Here is a 15,999-nt window from a genome sequence, read left to right as displayed (position 1 = left end):
AACAAACCCAATATAAACTAGTCAAGGAGTATGCTCAATACTGGGGTTGCTCAAGCAGCCACGGAGCTGGCTCCTATGCTTATAATCATATTCAGAATTTCATGCTCTACTTTTTAACATATGTTGGCCCTCAACCTACCCTTAACTCTGCCTCCAAGTCTCAGCATGCGTTTTATGGGTAAACATATTTGTAGAAACCAGAGCAAAAAAAAAGACTTATGCATCAACATCGTGCCGTTTTTATAATTCTCGGTACATTATTTAAACCTAACCACGGTTAACTAACTATGAAGCAACTGGCAAGTCCTCGGAGTGCTAGTTTGAAAAATCACACATAAGAGGTCCACCCCTGATCTACTGGCACTTAAGAGTGGCGACTTCACCGCGGGCAGCGATTTAGTTGCACGCGAAGGTCGCCACACGCATGCGCCAGTCGATCAAAAGTGTTCTCGGACGATGCTGGCCCGTGCACGTGATCAGGGTGAGCCTAGCTGCAGGAGCAGCAGCCCAGGCAAACAGCGAGAGGAGCCTGGGTACGTGTTTGATCTCTGATAGGTTCCTACACTCGTACGTGAACGTCGCTGGAGCTCCTTCCCTGTCCGCAGCTCTCCGTTTCTCAGCTTGTCTTTGAAGATCGCCCGCAACAAACCCCCGCGGCTTTCCTTCTCTGGCTGTCCTGCCTTTCTCGAGCCTAACGCAAACTTTTTTTCGATTCTCCGGCGTTCTGCCCTTTTTGACGCAACTTCCCGTTTCCGGCAAGGCGGGACATAGCCGAGGGGTAGAGAGGGACGGTCACCCAAGAAGGAAAAGCTGCGGGATTGGTGGTGGGCGATCTCGAGGTATTACTTTGATGGCAGAAGGAGGTTTTCAGGGAGCTGGATCGCGAACTGGGAAGACCGGGGGGGGGGGGAGACATGCTAGACGGGGGAGTGAGGGAGAGATGGCAGACTGGTCCTCTGGTCTCCGAATGCGTGTGAAGAGGGGTGCTCGGCTTGTGAAAGTGTTGAGAGCAGCCGAATGCGTGTGACTTGATGTTTTTGCACAGTGCATTCTAATTCATGCATCAACTGCTTAAAACGTTTTGGTAAAAGGGTTCTTTTGGCAGGTGAGTGCCAAGTGGCCCATCCGTTTCCCTGATTGTTTTTTTTCTCTGCTGCTCAACGTCTGTGTCCTGATAATTGCCTCTGCTTAGCAGAATAAGCTTTTTAGACGTAGCAACTAAAGGCTACTCTTACCCAAAACTCTCCGACCTGCTCTTATGAATGCTTTTTATCTCAGTTTTTTTCCATCTATTCTTCTGTTTGGTTATAGCAAGCATGTGCTACAACCTAGGACAAACCTTCCCAAATTTGTCTTAGAGTAATCACAGCTCTAGCCAGGTTTCTGAGATATTTATGATGAATATGTATGAAAGATCTACACATCTGATATATGCGAATATATATCGTCCATAAACATTAATCACTCCCTTATGGATATCCTGAAAATCAGACTGTTCCCAGGACATATTTTGGAAGCAGAGCAAGCAGTGGGTCAAGGGTCAGTGGGTTGAATGGGTCACATTTTTCAATATACAAACCCATGACCCCCCCCCCTTTTTTTTTTTAAAATAAAGTAGAGGTCTATCTATTCAGGCTTAATTTCAAATGTTATTTCATATTGTTTTCCATTATAGTGGTCATTTCAAAGGGGGAATGTGTAGGAATTGCATTCCCTTGATTAGCAAGGTGGCAAAATGCTTGGGAATGGTGTCCTCCTCGTTGAACAGTTAAATATTTGCCATTGTTTATATTCAAATATATTGTGAGTTGGTATTGGATAATAGGCTATATAATTTGTGGCCTTGGAGAACCTGAGTGCTACCATTGCATTGACTGTTTTGTTTCAGGATCACAGTGGTGTAAGCATGTTTCATCAACAATAATTGCATGAATGAAATAAAAGCAGCAGCTTTAGCATATTTACAAGTCAAGTCAGATCATACATTTCTTCAACTTAAGTGTTTCTGAAAAAATGTAATACATATTACAGCTGTTCCATGTGCATATGCAAAGAGCATCAGCTGTCAGGTTTGGAAGTCTATATGTCATGATATAGCTTGAAAGAATGCCTCTGTTAATACTATTGCCTCCAAACAATCAACCAGTTAGATTTTTCTCTCCTGTGTAACAGCCTGCCTGCTAAACCAAAAATATGAGGTCTGTTCAAAAAGTTCCAGTATTGATTTTATAAAAATTTATTAAACAATCTTATTACTTATTCTATTGAGTCCCCTTTCTTATGTATACACTTTTCCCAATGTCGTTTCCACTTCTGGAAGCAGTCCTTAAATGCATCTTCAAGAATCGCCAAAAGTTGCTGTGTCAAATTTTGCTTTATGTCTTCAATGGTGTCAAATAATTTTCCTTTCAGTGTGGATTTAAGTTTTGGAAACAAGAAGTCAGCAGGGGCTGAGTAAGGTGGCTGGTGAAGAACTGTCATTGTGGTTTTGTTCGGTTTTTTTTTGCAGTTGCTCTTCTGGTCGTTGGTTATCAGCTGTGGAACAAACTTTGCTGTAATGCGAGGAATCCTCAACTTCTCTGTTAGAATGTTATGGAATGAAACAATAGAGATGTTGCATTCCTCTGCCAGTTCTCTTAACAGTTAATTACTGGTTAGCGTGCAGTAGAACCCTCACTTGATCAACATGATCATCATCAGTTAACATTGATGGTCTAACAGTTCACGAATTGTCTTCCACTGATTTACAACCACTTTTGAAGTATGAATACCATTCAATACACCTTCCATGACTCATGACAATGTTCCTCATAAGCCACTTTCAACATTTTATAAGTTTCTGTAGCGGTCTTATCCAATTTAAAGCAGAATTTTGCTCTGTAGCACTTCTCATTGAGGTTGCAAATGATGAAAAATAGCTGATCACAAAAACTACTGTAGCTCAGAGATGAAAACAGATATCAAAAAAACAGGAAAAGAAAAGAGGCTACTCTGAAGTTTCAAGCTACTCAACGCTGCCTAGTGCATCTCAAAAGAACTTCCCATTGGCGTGCAATTCAAACTGTCCTGAAACTTTTTGAACAGACCTCGTACATCTTGCAACACTGATAACAGCCTTAGGGAGGTCTCGGTCAATTATTAAATTGCAATAATTTCACCCCATTCTCTATTATTTTTCCATAACCAACAGGAGGTTCTCTGAGGACAAATCTGGGTGGCGTCATCTGACTGAATCTGGTGCAAATACTGGCTAGTGTAAACACTATGAAGAAACTTCTAGCAATATCGTGCAAGCGAAGGTTCCTCAGTTTTTGTTATTTCCATGGAGCTGAGAGGTCGCTTTACTGTAGTTTCGCTTCAGCATGATGCAGCAGTTCATTTTTTTGTGCCTTTCCATGTAGGTTTTTTTCTTTTCTTTCAGTGCTTCCTTTAATCGGCACAGCAAGTTATTATAGTATTCCGCATTAACTGTTTGTCCCCTTGGACAATAGTCAGTCAGTCATTAGTTACAATACCTTCCTGATCCCAAAACACTTTGGCCATAACCTTTCCTGCTGATATTTGTGCCTAGAATTTCCTTGGCCTTGGAGAACCTGAGTGCTACCATTGCATTTTGTTTTCTGTTTCAGGATCATAGTGGTGTAAGCATGTTTCATCAACAATAATAATAATAACTTTATTCTTCTATACCGCCACAATCTTGCGACTTCTAGGCGGTTTACATTCAGCGATTTACAATATGTAGAAGGAGTACAGAGACTTTAAGAAACCGAAATTACAAAATATACTGTTTGCTAAGAAAAAAAGAGGAAGTTACAATATACAGTTTGTTTAGAGATTAAAAAAAAAAACAGCGAAAATTACAATATAGGTAGTCATTCCAAAAAGTTGGCACCAGTTTGCGGAAAATGCTGCAAAATCAACTTGGAAGTATCCACTCAATGACGTTTCTCATCAACATTTAAACATTTGGGCACACACTGCACTAATAGCTTCTGCATACCCAGCTATTGGATTATACATCCACATGTTCCCTGGATTAGAGAATGACATGGTGACAAAATTCATCACCGTTCCCGTCCCCGCGGATAACCGTGGGAAATAATCCCATGTCATTTTCTAGTGTCTATTTCAACCTCGGTCTTTCTACACCAGCATTCTTCAAAGCAAAGCTTGCGGGTCAGTGGTTGTGCCCAATTATACTCTGATTCTTTCCTCTCTCCTTAAAGAATGACATGAAGATGGTTTCCCGCGGTTATCCGCGGGGACGGGAACGGTGATGAATTTTGTCACCGTGTCATTCTCTACCCCGGATATCTGTAGTGTGTCAGCAAATGTTTTAGCCAATATTTGCTGATCTGCCAAAATCAGGTCATGAACATGGTCAACAATTTCAGGAGTTGACAACGTTTGAGGTCTCTCAGACCTTGCTGCATCTTTGGTCTCAAAATCTCCATGCTGAAAGTTTGCACACCACTTCTTCACTGTGGAGTATGATGGGCATTTGTCACTCCATGTTTGCATCTTACATTAATGGATTTCCTTTGGCGTTATTCTTCTGCAGGAATAGGAGCTTCATGATGGTTCCAAGTTCCACACTTGAAAATTCTACACTTTTCAGTGACATGGTTCAATCAATGATCCGAAGCAATGTCAGAACATAGCATTACAATTCTGCAAATTGGCACTTTGCAAAATAAAATAACATTTTTCAGCTATAGTGGCAAAATAACCTTCAGAATGAAGGAAGTAGGTTGGGCTAAGAACTTTTCAGCACCCCCTCATTGATACTCTATATCATATCCAGAAGGTTGTCAGATTCGAGAGGCACATCCATCATATTGATTAGCAATTCTATCTACTTTAGTTTCACCGTTGTTTGCTTAAAGAACTTTAGCCTAAAGAACTCACAAATTTAATTTTTTGGTATTTTTGTTTTGTTTTGCAATCAAGTTTCTTTATTTTTGATATATAGTACCGTTTATCAAACAAGTGTCTAAACGGTATACAATAAAATGAGATTTAAAAAAATTAAAAAGTCAAATTAAAAGAAATGCCTTATCAAATGTTAAAAATACTGGACAAGTTCACACTGATGTGAAACAAAAGAGAAGAGGGGGAAGGTAAGTTTAGAAATACAGCAAAGTGAAATAAAAAAAAAATAGGGGAGGTAAATGGAGCCGGAGTTAAAAAAAAGTTTGAGAGACACTGCTCTATGAGGAATCTATGCGGTTTACAATAAGAATTAGATCAATTCTTGAGGTTACTTTTTTTAAGTCATATCTTATGATTGTCAAAGAGAAGCGGTGAAAGGAGGCTGTCTATAGAGAGAAAAGAGATGTTTTCAGCTTCTTCTGGAAGTCAGAGTAAGTGGTTGGTTGGCAGTTTTTTCCAGATAAGATGTCCTTGGTATTCAAAGGTAGCCTCGAACATCTTCCTCCAAACTTGTTGAGGTGATGGGAAGGATAACTTGAAACGTTGCGGTGTTTGTGAGTTGAAGGAGGAGTGTGGGATCTTGATATCTGACATTAGTCCATTAAAGTTTTCTCCATAGATCAATTTGTGAACCATGCATGCTATCTTGAATTGGATTTGCTTTTTCATCGGCAGCCAGTGCAGTTGTTCTAATAGCAGGCTTGCCTTCTTGTTCCTATTTATTCTGAAAATCAGTCTGGCAGCAGTGTTCTAATAGTTGTAGCCTCGTTTCATTTCTTTTTCTGTTATGCCACAATATAATGAGTTATGGTAGTCCAAGTATGGTATTAGAATAGATTGTGCTACTGTCCTGAAAATGGCCTGGGTTAGAACTGGTCTTATTGTTCTCGGGTATCAAATCTTAAAGAATATTTTTTTTCACCAGAGAGGTGATATGTGTACTGTTGTTCTAGTGCAGTGCGTCTTATGGAGCGAAAAATACAGTATATTGCCAGAATGTGCCAGGACTAACTTGCTGAAAGTGTTGATGATTTATGGGTAGGGGTTTAAGGCAATCTGAGGTAATGAATTGGTATCCTAGATATGCTTGCTTCACTAATAAATTAAAAAGATAGGACGCATTAGTGTTCTCAAGAGCTTGAGTAGAAGAAGAAAATATATTTTACTTTTCTTTAACATTATACTGTAACATGAAAAAGGAGAATTATGCATAGCATTGACAGTTGAACTATGAGTCAGCAGGCAGCTGATGATGGACAGAAAGGAGGAGGTGAGGGTCTGAAGAACCAAGATAGGTGAAGTTGAATATCTGGACAGAAGGACTTTTGCAAAGGGGGGACTTCTGGGAAGGCTTGTACCATATAAGGGATACTGTAAATAAGAGTAGGGGCTCTGAGCCTCAGGGGAAGGGGAGATGTAAATAGGGGTGGGATTTCACGTAGAATGCTTGGGATAAGGGGCTAGGTTGTGAGCCACCTCTGTCTCCAATGAGATAAGTGGACAGGATTTGATGGACAGGAAAATCATGTTTAGAAAATACATAAGCAAATGATGAAAAAGAGAAGTATGTGTCTGCCTTTGTTGGGCAACCTTCTTGCAAGAAGCATAACAATAAACTCCTTTGCTGCTTCATTGGTGTGTCTTGCATTAGCACAGGTGTATATACCTGTGTGCGTTTCTAACAATGTTAAACAGTGCAAGTGATAGTGGAGAGCCTTGTGGAGCTCCACGGTTGGTCTTCCATTGACGGGACTTTTTTCTATACTTCATATGTTCTATTTTTAAAAAATTGTGAGATGTGGTACCACACCCTGTATTCCAAGTTCATTTAGTTTGAAAAGTAAGAGTGAGTGGTTCACTGTATTGAAAGCTGCCAAGATGTCAAATTGTAGTATGATGGATTGCTTGCCTTTGCTGAGTTGATATCTTACTTTAGATGTTGGCATTCGTTGCTGTGTCTAGGCCTGAAGCCATATTGTGATTGTGAAATCCATCTGTTTGGTCTATAAATTTAGCTAGTTGTGTACTAATACAGAATTCCTATAGTTTGGCAGGCCATAGAATTCCTTCTGCTGGCCTAAAATTTTCTATTTTAGTCAGGTCAAGGTTTGTGGCTTTAAGTATGGGTATTAACGCTATAGCTGATATTGTTTTGGGATACATTCCATTTTCTAGGCATGCGTTTACTAGGTTTGTCAACTGTAGTAGAAAGTTAAGTGGGGCTTGAGTTAACAGGTTAGCTGGGCATATATCTTTAAGTAGCAATGCTTTTTGGATATTATTTTCAGCCAGCTCAAGATCACCTCGGCGTGTTGATTGTGGTGAATTTTGACCAGCACCTATCAGCTGGAATCCCTTCACTCTAGGATATAGATCTACATTATCTTCTGGATCATGTGTTAATGAGCTTCACAATCCTGATTTTTTTTTTTTTTTTTCGTGAAAGTAATGTGCCAGATTGTCTGCGCCGGGTTGTTGTGAGGCTGGTGGAAATCAGTGCATTGTAGATTCTAAAGAGACATTTGGAGGCATTTTTGGATTGGGTAACCAGGTAATCATAATATGATTTTTTTTTTTTTTGCCTCACGTTACTGCTAGTTTGTATTGTTTTATTTCTTTCCTCCAGTTAATATAGTTTTTGTTCTTTTCTCCAAATCCTTTCCGCTTTCCTTTTTTCCTCATGTTATTTAGCTGTTCTGAGAACCATGGGTTACTTTATTATTTGTTTTCTGGTTTTTATTGGTGCTATTCTATCTAGAACCGTGTTTGCTAGATTTTGCCAGGACATGAGGCAATGATGTCCATTATCACCATTGTTCACTTTAGCATTCAAACCCTTGCTTTGTGTATTAAAACCTATAGGAACAGTGTGGGGCATAACTATTGGGGGACACACACACCATATTAAGGTCCTTGCTTTTGCTGATGTTGCAGTTTTAATGCCACCTCAGGAATTCTTTTGGTTGAAGAGACTCTGACACGTTTACAATTGTCCCCTGAGGAAGGTGATGTTTTCGTCGGAACTCCGCCTTTGGACATTTTGTTTGGTTTTTAACCTTGATACAAACTGTTAATAAAGGAACATTGACCACCCGGTTGGATTTGACATCTCCAGTGCCTCTTTTTGTTTGGATTTTGTTTGCTTTGAAGCTTGGTACCTTCCTTTTCCCTTTCCACTTCAGGAATCTAACTAATCTCTTTAGCCTCATAGACCAGTATGGAATTTTCTTTGGGTTTACTCTCAACTTGCATAATGCCTATTGAAACTTGGGATTCATGGAGGGAGTTTCTCTTAATCTGGGAGCATGGAACCCTTCGCTACTTAGCTATGTGGCTTCCTGGGGATTTATTGACATTGTATGTGGCTAATATTAGGTCCTTACTGAGAGACATCCATGCAAGGCTTAAGCTTTAGAGGTCTTTTCTGTTGTCTCTTATTGGAAGGATTCATTTATGTAATATATTGATGCTACAAACTTTGTGTGTTTCAGATGTTACCATTGTACTTTACTAGATCAGAAGAGAGGTCTCTGCACAAATGTTTACAATTTTATCTATGGAATGGAAAGAGGCCCTGCTTATCGATTCAGAGGTTGAAAATCATGAATGATTTGGGGTGTCCTGGTACTCTTGAATGTCAGATACATGACTATTGTTTGTGGTACCCATTATTTTCCTCCCCTGAATTGGAGCTTCATAAGCTGGGTTGCATGTTAGCAGCTTTGTTTGTTCACGGGGGGAGGGGGGTAGGTATATCTTCTGCAGATTGAGTTATATATTAGTCATAGCTAAAGCTATTTGGAAATGGATATGTAGGAGACATAGGCTCTCCTTCTGTACTACTTCCTGTTTGCCTATTCGGTAGAATCTTGCATTTACACTGGTTACTGACACTGTAAATTTAAACACTGGAACTCTAAGGGTTTAAAACATTTGCTTCAAGTGGTTGCAGACAAGGAAAAAATGAAATCCTTTGCTGATTTGCAATGAGAATATCACCTGGAAACTAAGGATCATTTTGCATATATGCAACTTCACCATTATGTGGGAGGTTTGCTCTGGCAGGACCTCTCGGAGGATGTACAAGATATTTTATCCACGGCTTACACATTTCAAGCTCAGTCTGAAATACCACTCTCCTGTCACCGTATGTATTTACAGGATAGTGCCACAGAACTGGACCACAGGCACCTCTCCGGGATATGGTCCACGGATCTTCAGGAGTAGATTTCGACTAATATGATTTTGCAAATTATCCCCTTGTGTTTCCTTCCCATTACGCCTTTGTGTCTCCCTGTGTTGGTTCTAGTATTTGTATCCCTTGGTCTCTGTGCCCCCCCCCCCCCCCCCGGGGCAGTTCAGTATCTCTCCGAGCCTGGATTGAGCATCTCTTCCTTTCTTGTCCGCATCCCACATTGTAGACGAGCTTGAGGATCCCCCTCCCCATCTACCCTGGCCCTCTGAATGTCTAACACTAGCTCAGTTCCAGTACTGCAGCTCTCTTTCCTCACGCCTGGGTCAACATTGCTGGTGCAGCACCTCCCCCCAACCCCTCACCCAAGGATGCTCCACAGTCAGCAGCAGATTGTGGCAAAGAGTGCTGAAAGCTGCCTATCTTTGGCTGGCAGAGTCTTTTCTCTTTCGCACCCATCTGTCTGTTGCAACTTCCTGTGGTTGGGTGCAGCAGAGAAAAGGCTCAACTGGCAAGAGAGAAGCAGCTTTCAGCACTCTGCCACGGCCCACTGCGGAGTGTGGAGGATCTGGGGGGGGGGGGAGGGGAGGGGAGCTACAGTGACACTGACCTGGGCGGGAGGAGATAGAGCTGGAGCTCTGCACCTCAGCAGTTCACATGGCAAGGTTCCACAGTCCACCATTTTAGTACCCTTGCCCTAGAATGTAATTGGTTGACCAAGGGCCAGCTGATTTGCAGATCAGATGATAAATGCAGTGGGGAATGTAGGTTCTAAATTAGTCCGTGTTTCAGTAAAATGAAAAGTTAAGTTCAGAAAGGAAAGCTGCCTCGTGATTCTGAGATTAACTGAGAGGATTAAAGTGGGAGAGCCAGATATTTGAAAGGTAATGGTGCTCATTTTCAAAGCAAATTGGCCGTTTCCAAATGCATTAAAAAAATATCCAAATCATGATTTCGGAAAGTCAGAATTCGGACACCTCATACTGCAGTTTATCAACATAGCAAAAAGGCATGAGAGGGCCAAAATTAGGACATCCAGCAGCAATCTTTGGACAGGAAGAAGTGTCCATGCCTAGAAAGAAGGGTGTGTTTTATATAGACCTGTTACAGAAAGTTGCTCTGGCTGAGCAGCTGATCACTTGAGGAATTAAGGCATGACCCCTCATGAATCCCCCCCAGTAGTTGCTGTCTCCCTCCCTCTCCCCTAACAGTGAAACTGGAAAGGAAAACAACTCTGTATGTCAGCTGCAGATATTATGGCCATTTGAACAAAGCAGCAAGCAGGTCAGAGAAGTAGTCTAGTAGTAAGTGCAATTGACTGTAAACCAAGGGGGACAAGTTCAAATCCCACTGTAACTCTATTAATTTTTTTCGGGCACATCTTCCAGAGATAGAAAAATACTGTACCTAAAAATGTAGGATGTCCTCGAGCCTGAAAGCTATTGAAATGATGTACATTCAGATAAGAGCACAGAACCAAAGTGGAATTGTCCCAATCAGAATGGTGCACACTAAACAAAAGTGTCCTTCAACTCATCTGATAGATCCAAATGCCTTTATTCATCTAAAGCCTCATAAATTCATCCAATGACTCAATGATAAGAGTACAGTAAAACCTTGGATTACAAGTAACTTGGTATGCAAGTGTTTTGCAAAACATTTTATTAAATTTTAACTTGATTTATAAGCAAGGTCTTGCAATACAAGTACATACAGTATTTTGTATTAGTTTTTGGGTTGTAGGGTTTCCATTATTTCTTAAGGGGAAATTCGCTTTGATATACGAGTGTGTTGGATTACAAGCATGTTTTCGGAACGAATTATGCTTGCAAACCAAGGTTTTACTGTAGTTATATTTTCTGTTCCTGGAAGGATCACGTTCAAGTGAAAAAAAAAAAAAATTACAGTGAGATTTGAACCAGTGTCCCTTGGCTTATAGTCTGCTGCACTAACCATTAGGCTTCTCCTCTGTTTGGACATCTGTGTGACCATTTTAATAAGAATGCTGCCAGACAGACATCCCTGTGCCTTGTTTTCTCTCATTTGTAATTTAAACATCCTTCTCGTGTATTTTCAGACAGGAAATCTGGGCGTCTTTTCTGTTGAAAAATTGCTGTGAGATGGGACAGTTTTTGGACATTATGGCCCTCAATGAGTTAAATACAAACTCAAACATTTAGGGCCCTGCTATAGTAGCAATTCCCATGCAGCAAATGCAGTGCAGCCCAGCCCATTCAGTTCCTATGGTTTGCGTTTAATTTGCCATGCTGGGACTTGCTACAAGATTAATCAGTTCTGCGTCTGGAATTTCAATTTTAAATACTCTCCTATCCAAACCTAAACTCAAGGCGACTTAAATTCAGGTACAAAGGGGTTCTAATCTAAATTTGCAATGCTACTGATTTGTGAGGGGAATTATCAGTATAAATTCTAGCAATAGCAGATAAAAGCAATTGATTTTTGGAGATCAGAAAATTGCCCTAATTGACTAACATTTGTATTGATGATTACAGTTTATATTATCAGATTATTTTTGTTTATTTATTTATTTATTTATATTTAACCAAAAGTTCAGTGTAACAAAAGTAAATACAGATTTCACAGGTTAGCTAATAATAAAAATATCTGTAAAACAATTATTTTAATATTATAAACCAACCCCCTCTTTTACTGAGGCGCACTAGCTGATTTTGGTGCACGCTAAATGCTAACGGGTCCATAATAATAATTTATTTTTATATATCGCCTAGCCAGCAGTTCATAGCGGTTTACACAATAGGTACTCGGCATACAATATAATAATATCATACATAATAAAATTCTAAGGGCTCCTTTTATCAAGCTGCAGTAGCGGTTTAACGCACGTAATAGCGCACGTTAAACCGCCGGCCGTGCTAGCCGCTAACGCCTGCCTTGAGCAGGCGGTAGTTTTTTGGCCAGCGCGGGGGTTAGCGCGTGATTAAAAGTCACGTGCGCTAATCCCGCTAGCACGGCTTGATAAAAGGAGCCCTAAGTAACTAATACAAGCATTAAAACTAATGAATAAGGAAAACACAATATAAACTAAAATAAGTATGGATAAAAAGATAAAAAATACATTATAGCAGTGGTCTCAAACTCATGGTCCGCCAGGTACTATTTTGAGGCCCTCTGTATGTTTATCATAATCACAAAAGTAAAATAAAACAGTTTCTTGATCATATTTCTTTAGCTATAAATGACAATATTATTATTAAGACTTAGCCAAAAGGAAAGATTTATAAACTATAAAGAGTTTTACCTCATGCAAAATTGTCATTTCTTTAATAAGACATTAACTATTTTTTTCTGCGGCCCTCCAAGTACCAACAAATCCAAAATGTGGCCCTGCAAAGGGTTTGAGTTTGAGACCACTGCATTATAACTACATGATAATATGAAAATCAATAATGTATATTATATTTAAATAAGTGAGTTTTAAGATCTTTTTGAAATTGATAGTAAGTAAGAAATGGAGAAACAAGAAGATTCAAACATGAATTCATTAATCCTGCTTGGAATGCTAAGGTCCTATCCAAAAAATTTTTTGTAATGACATGCATTTGCTGAAGTAAAATAAAACCAACCAGATCTACAAATATTTTTCTTAGAAATAAAAAAAACTAAAATGAGAAGCAAGGTAAGCCGGTGCTAAGCCAAATAAAACTTTAAAACAAATGCATCCAAATTTAAATAACACTAGCCTCAAACAGTAGCCAAAGAAGCTTTTGATAATATATATTGATATGATCATGTTTTTTCAGATTAAAAATCAAATGAATAGCTGTATTTTGTATGATTTTTAGTCGGCTAGTGGTTATTTTATATGATCCCAATATTGAAAGGATTGAAGATTGAACCAGGATTTTAAATGATAGAAAATCAAAATATTTCCTAATAGTACGCAGCTTCCAGAGGACAATAAAACATCTCTTAACCAGAGAATCTGTATGGGCCTTAAAAGATAAGGATAGAATATAATGGATGTGTTAGTGTTTAGCGCACGTTAAATTGGCTAGTGCGCCTTAGTAAAAGGACTCCCAAGAGATGTAGATAGTCACAGATTATTTCAGGAGAGATTTATTACCGGGAAGTGAGATTTTACTTGTACTGTCCTGGCAAATGTAGCACCCAACCAGGGCTGTGGGCTGTACAATGATGGATTCCTTTTCATTAAAAAGATCTTATAACCCACAGTTACCATTCAGGTTCAAAATGGTTAACAGTAGGAATAACTAGTTAATTAGGAATTACATCAAAATAAAAATTATTATAAAGTCATATGACAAAAGATGCCAACTAAAAGTGCATCAGATACCATAAGATCATTGCAGGCCTAATATATATTTTCTAAACAAAAAAGTTTTCATCAGTTTTCTAAAACCACGATACTCTGTAGTTCCAGATTAGTGCTGCCTGGTATGGTAACGGATTGCCTAACAACTTTATGAGAGTTTATGGATTTCAGCGATGGAAATCCCAGTAATAGTTTCTCATATTCCTTTAAAAAAAAAAAAGTATCATTTATTCATATTTCAACAAAAGTCTTGTCATTTTACAAATCAAGAAAATTATAAGCAATTCTAAACATACGTCTGTTCTAAAAATAATTTTTAAGACTTTAACAATCGGGACTCCTCAATTGGGAGAGACAATGTCACATATCAGAGGAAATGATATTTAAACAAACAGTTCTAAAAAGAAAGAGTAGTGGATCATCCCCAATTATTTAAATGGACCAGTTCAATAGGATTCACCTGTAATTGGGAGGGTTCATAAAACACATAAGAGTTTTGATCTAAATAGATCAAACATTTACAGGGATACCGTAATTGGAATTTTGCCCCCAATGATTTCACATCTTTCATTTCCAGGAACCTTTTTCTTCTTGTTTGCATAGTTCTTGAAACAGCTGGAAACATTGAGATTTTTCTTTCTAAAAAGGAAACTTCTCCATGCCTAATAAAAAGGCAAATGAATGCTTCCTTGTCCTGTTGGAATTCAAATGTTGCAAGAAGCGTAGCACACATTATTACTTCCTCTTGAGAATATATTTTATGCGGAGGTAGAAGTCCTTCATCTGAATACTTAAGCACTTTTTTCAGGAACTTATAGAATATTTCTTTAGGTGACATTGTCAACGTTTTGGGAAAGTTCAAAAGCCTTAGATTCAGTTCTCCATTTTCCTCAATATAACTAATTTATCCTGAATTATGGAACCACTTTAAGATTGTATACTTTTAATTGAATGTTCCAAACTTTTAATGTTTTCTCCTTGGGACTTTAATTCCTCTTCAAATTTATTTAATTTAGAAGTTTGAGCTTCAACAAGAGAAAAGATTCCTTGGCATATCTGATAGAGGGAGTCCAGTGCAGTCCAGATAGAGTCCAATGTGATCTCAGTGGGTCTTACGAGAGGCTGAATAGTTGGTATTTCACCTTTTTCTACTGAGACACCGATATCCACCCTTGCAAAAAATTCTCCAGCCAGAGTTTCTTGGGGAGCCAGCACACCCACTAGCTCCGAAGATAGCCTTTCTCCCACCACCGACGTTGCTGCCAGGATTCCCCACTCTCTAGGCTGCGGGGCTAAGTGAGATCTCACTTCCTAGAGCCAACCCTTCCCCCGCGTCCAGCTCAGTAGGAGCACCCCGAGACGAAGATATGAAGCCCATAAGAACTCGCTGCTGCAACAAGGTAGATTCCGGCTGTCGGTCTGAAACAGCCACCCTACCTCTTCTTTTTGGCATAATTTTGCAACTTAATCAAGCCACGAAAGCAGGAAAGTTTCCCGTGGCAGGAGCAAACTCTCACCACGTCTTACCACTATGATGCCATCTTGTCTCAATGTGTTTCTCTTATTCCTTCAGGATAAACCTGACAGCAATTGGAAATGATCTATAGAAAATCGGATGTATCTATGTATATATGTTCCAGCATAATTGAAATGCATGTAAATATTTCAATCAGACTTGGTATACATATGACTTACTATCTGGGGAAAAATACTGTGGGGGATGGGAAGGGGGTGACGTAAAAATGATCAAAAACGACAGATATTATTGTCTAACCCATAGTTTTTAGGCTCGCTGAGATGAATACTGACACTCCCGATGCCGTTGGTAAGTCCAAGTTCATTTCCATAGAGAGAGACATTCTTGTGGGAAGGTGGTGACATGAAAAATAATTGAAACCCACAGATATTAGTGTCTAATCCATAGTTTTCGCCCTCGCTGAGATAATACTGACACTCCCGATGCCGTTTAAGTCCAAGTTCAGCCCCATACAGAGGGCCATTCTTGCTGCTAAAAATGAAATAAACAATCAAATACTTCCCGTTTTACCAGGTGTAATCACTGATTACAATTCTGTCGATACCGGAAGATTGGGATAAATAAATATCCGGGAAACACCGGGTGATCAGCTAGTCTGCTATATATGTAGGTATTTCTCCATAATATAAAGACTTTATAAATAAAAACTCAAACTTTAAAATATAAACTACCTTCAACTGGGAACCAATGTAATCTTAAGTTCCAAATTTTTATTAGAATTTGAATAAACAATAGCAAATCCAACAAGAGAAAATATATAGTACTCCAGATTAGAGAATATATAGATAACAAAGGGAACTGGATAAGGGTGTAGTAGAATGTATTTTTCCCCCTTTTTTTCTATATAGCTTCAGAAGGACGCCTCAGCCCCACCACTCCACCGCTAGATATCTCAAAATCGCAGGAAGAATTACATGGTGCCTCATCATTGGCTGTCCATCTTAAATATGAGTGTAATAATTTACTACTTGTTCATATTTTAATATTTTATAAATTAGATAATATAATAAATATAGGTAT

The 15,999-nt window shown here is 39.1% G+C and overlaps 1 protein-coding gene across 7 annotated transcripts in view; it reads left to right on the top strand.

The window, feature by feature from the left end:
* Window positions 1-412: 412 nt before the first annotated feature.
* Window positions 413-15,999, top strand: part of CALCOCO1 (calcium binding and coiled-coil domain 1) — a 161,793-nt gene continuing 146,206 nt past the window's right edge. For 4 of the 7 annotated variants that reach the window (XM_033939650.1, XM_033939645.1, XM_033939649.1 and 1 more), the window contains exon 1: window positions 712-839. The gene's annotated coding sequence lies outside the window, so the exon portion shown is untranslated. Of the gene's footprint in view, window positions 534-711; window positions 840-954; window positions 1,106-15,999 lie in introns of those variants that run through there. The other 3 variants (XM_033939646.1, XM_033939648.1, XM_033939647.1) reach the window with 3 other exon arrangements.

Source organism: Geotrypetes seraphini, chromosome 3 (assembly GCF_902459505.1).
Source record: "Geotrypetes seraphini chromosome 3, aGeoSer1.1, whole genome shotgun sequence".
Taxonomy (NCBI): Eukaryota; Metazoa; Chordata; class Amphibia; order Gymnophiona; family Dermophiidae; genus Geotrypetes; species Geotrypetes seraphini.
The sequence above is the reverse complement of the archived record's forward strand: the minus strand, read 5'-3'. Positions and strand labels throughout refer to the sequence as shown.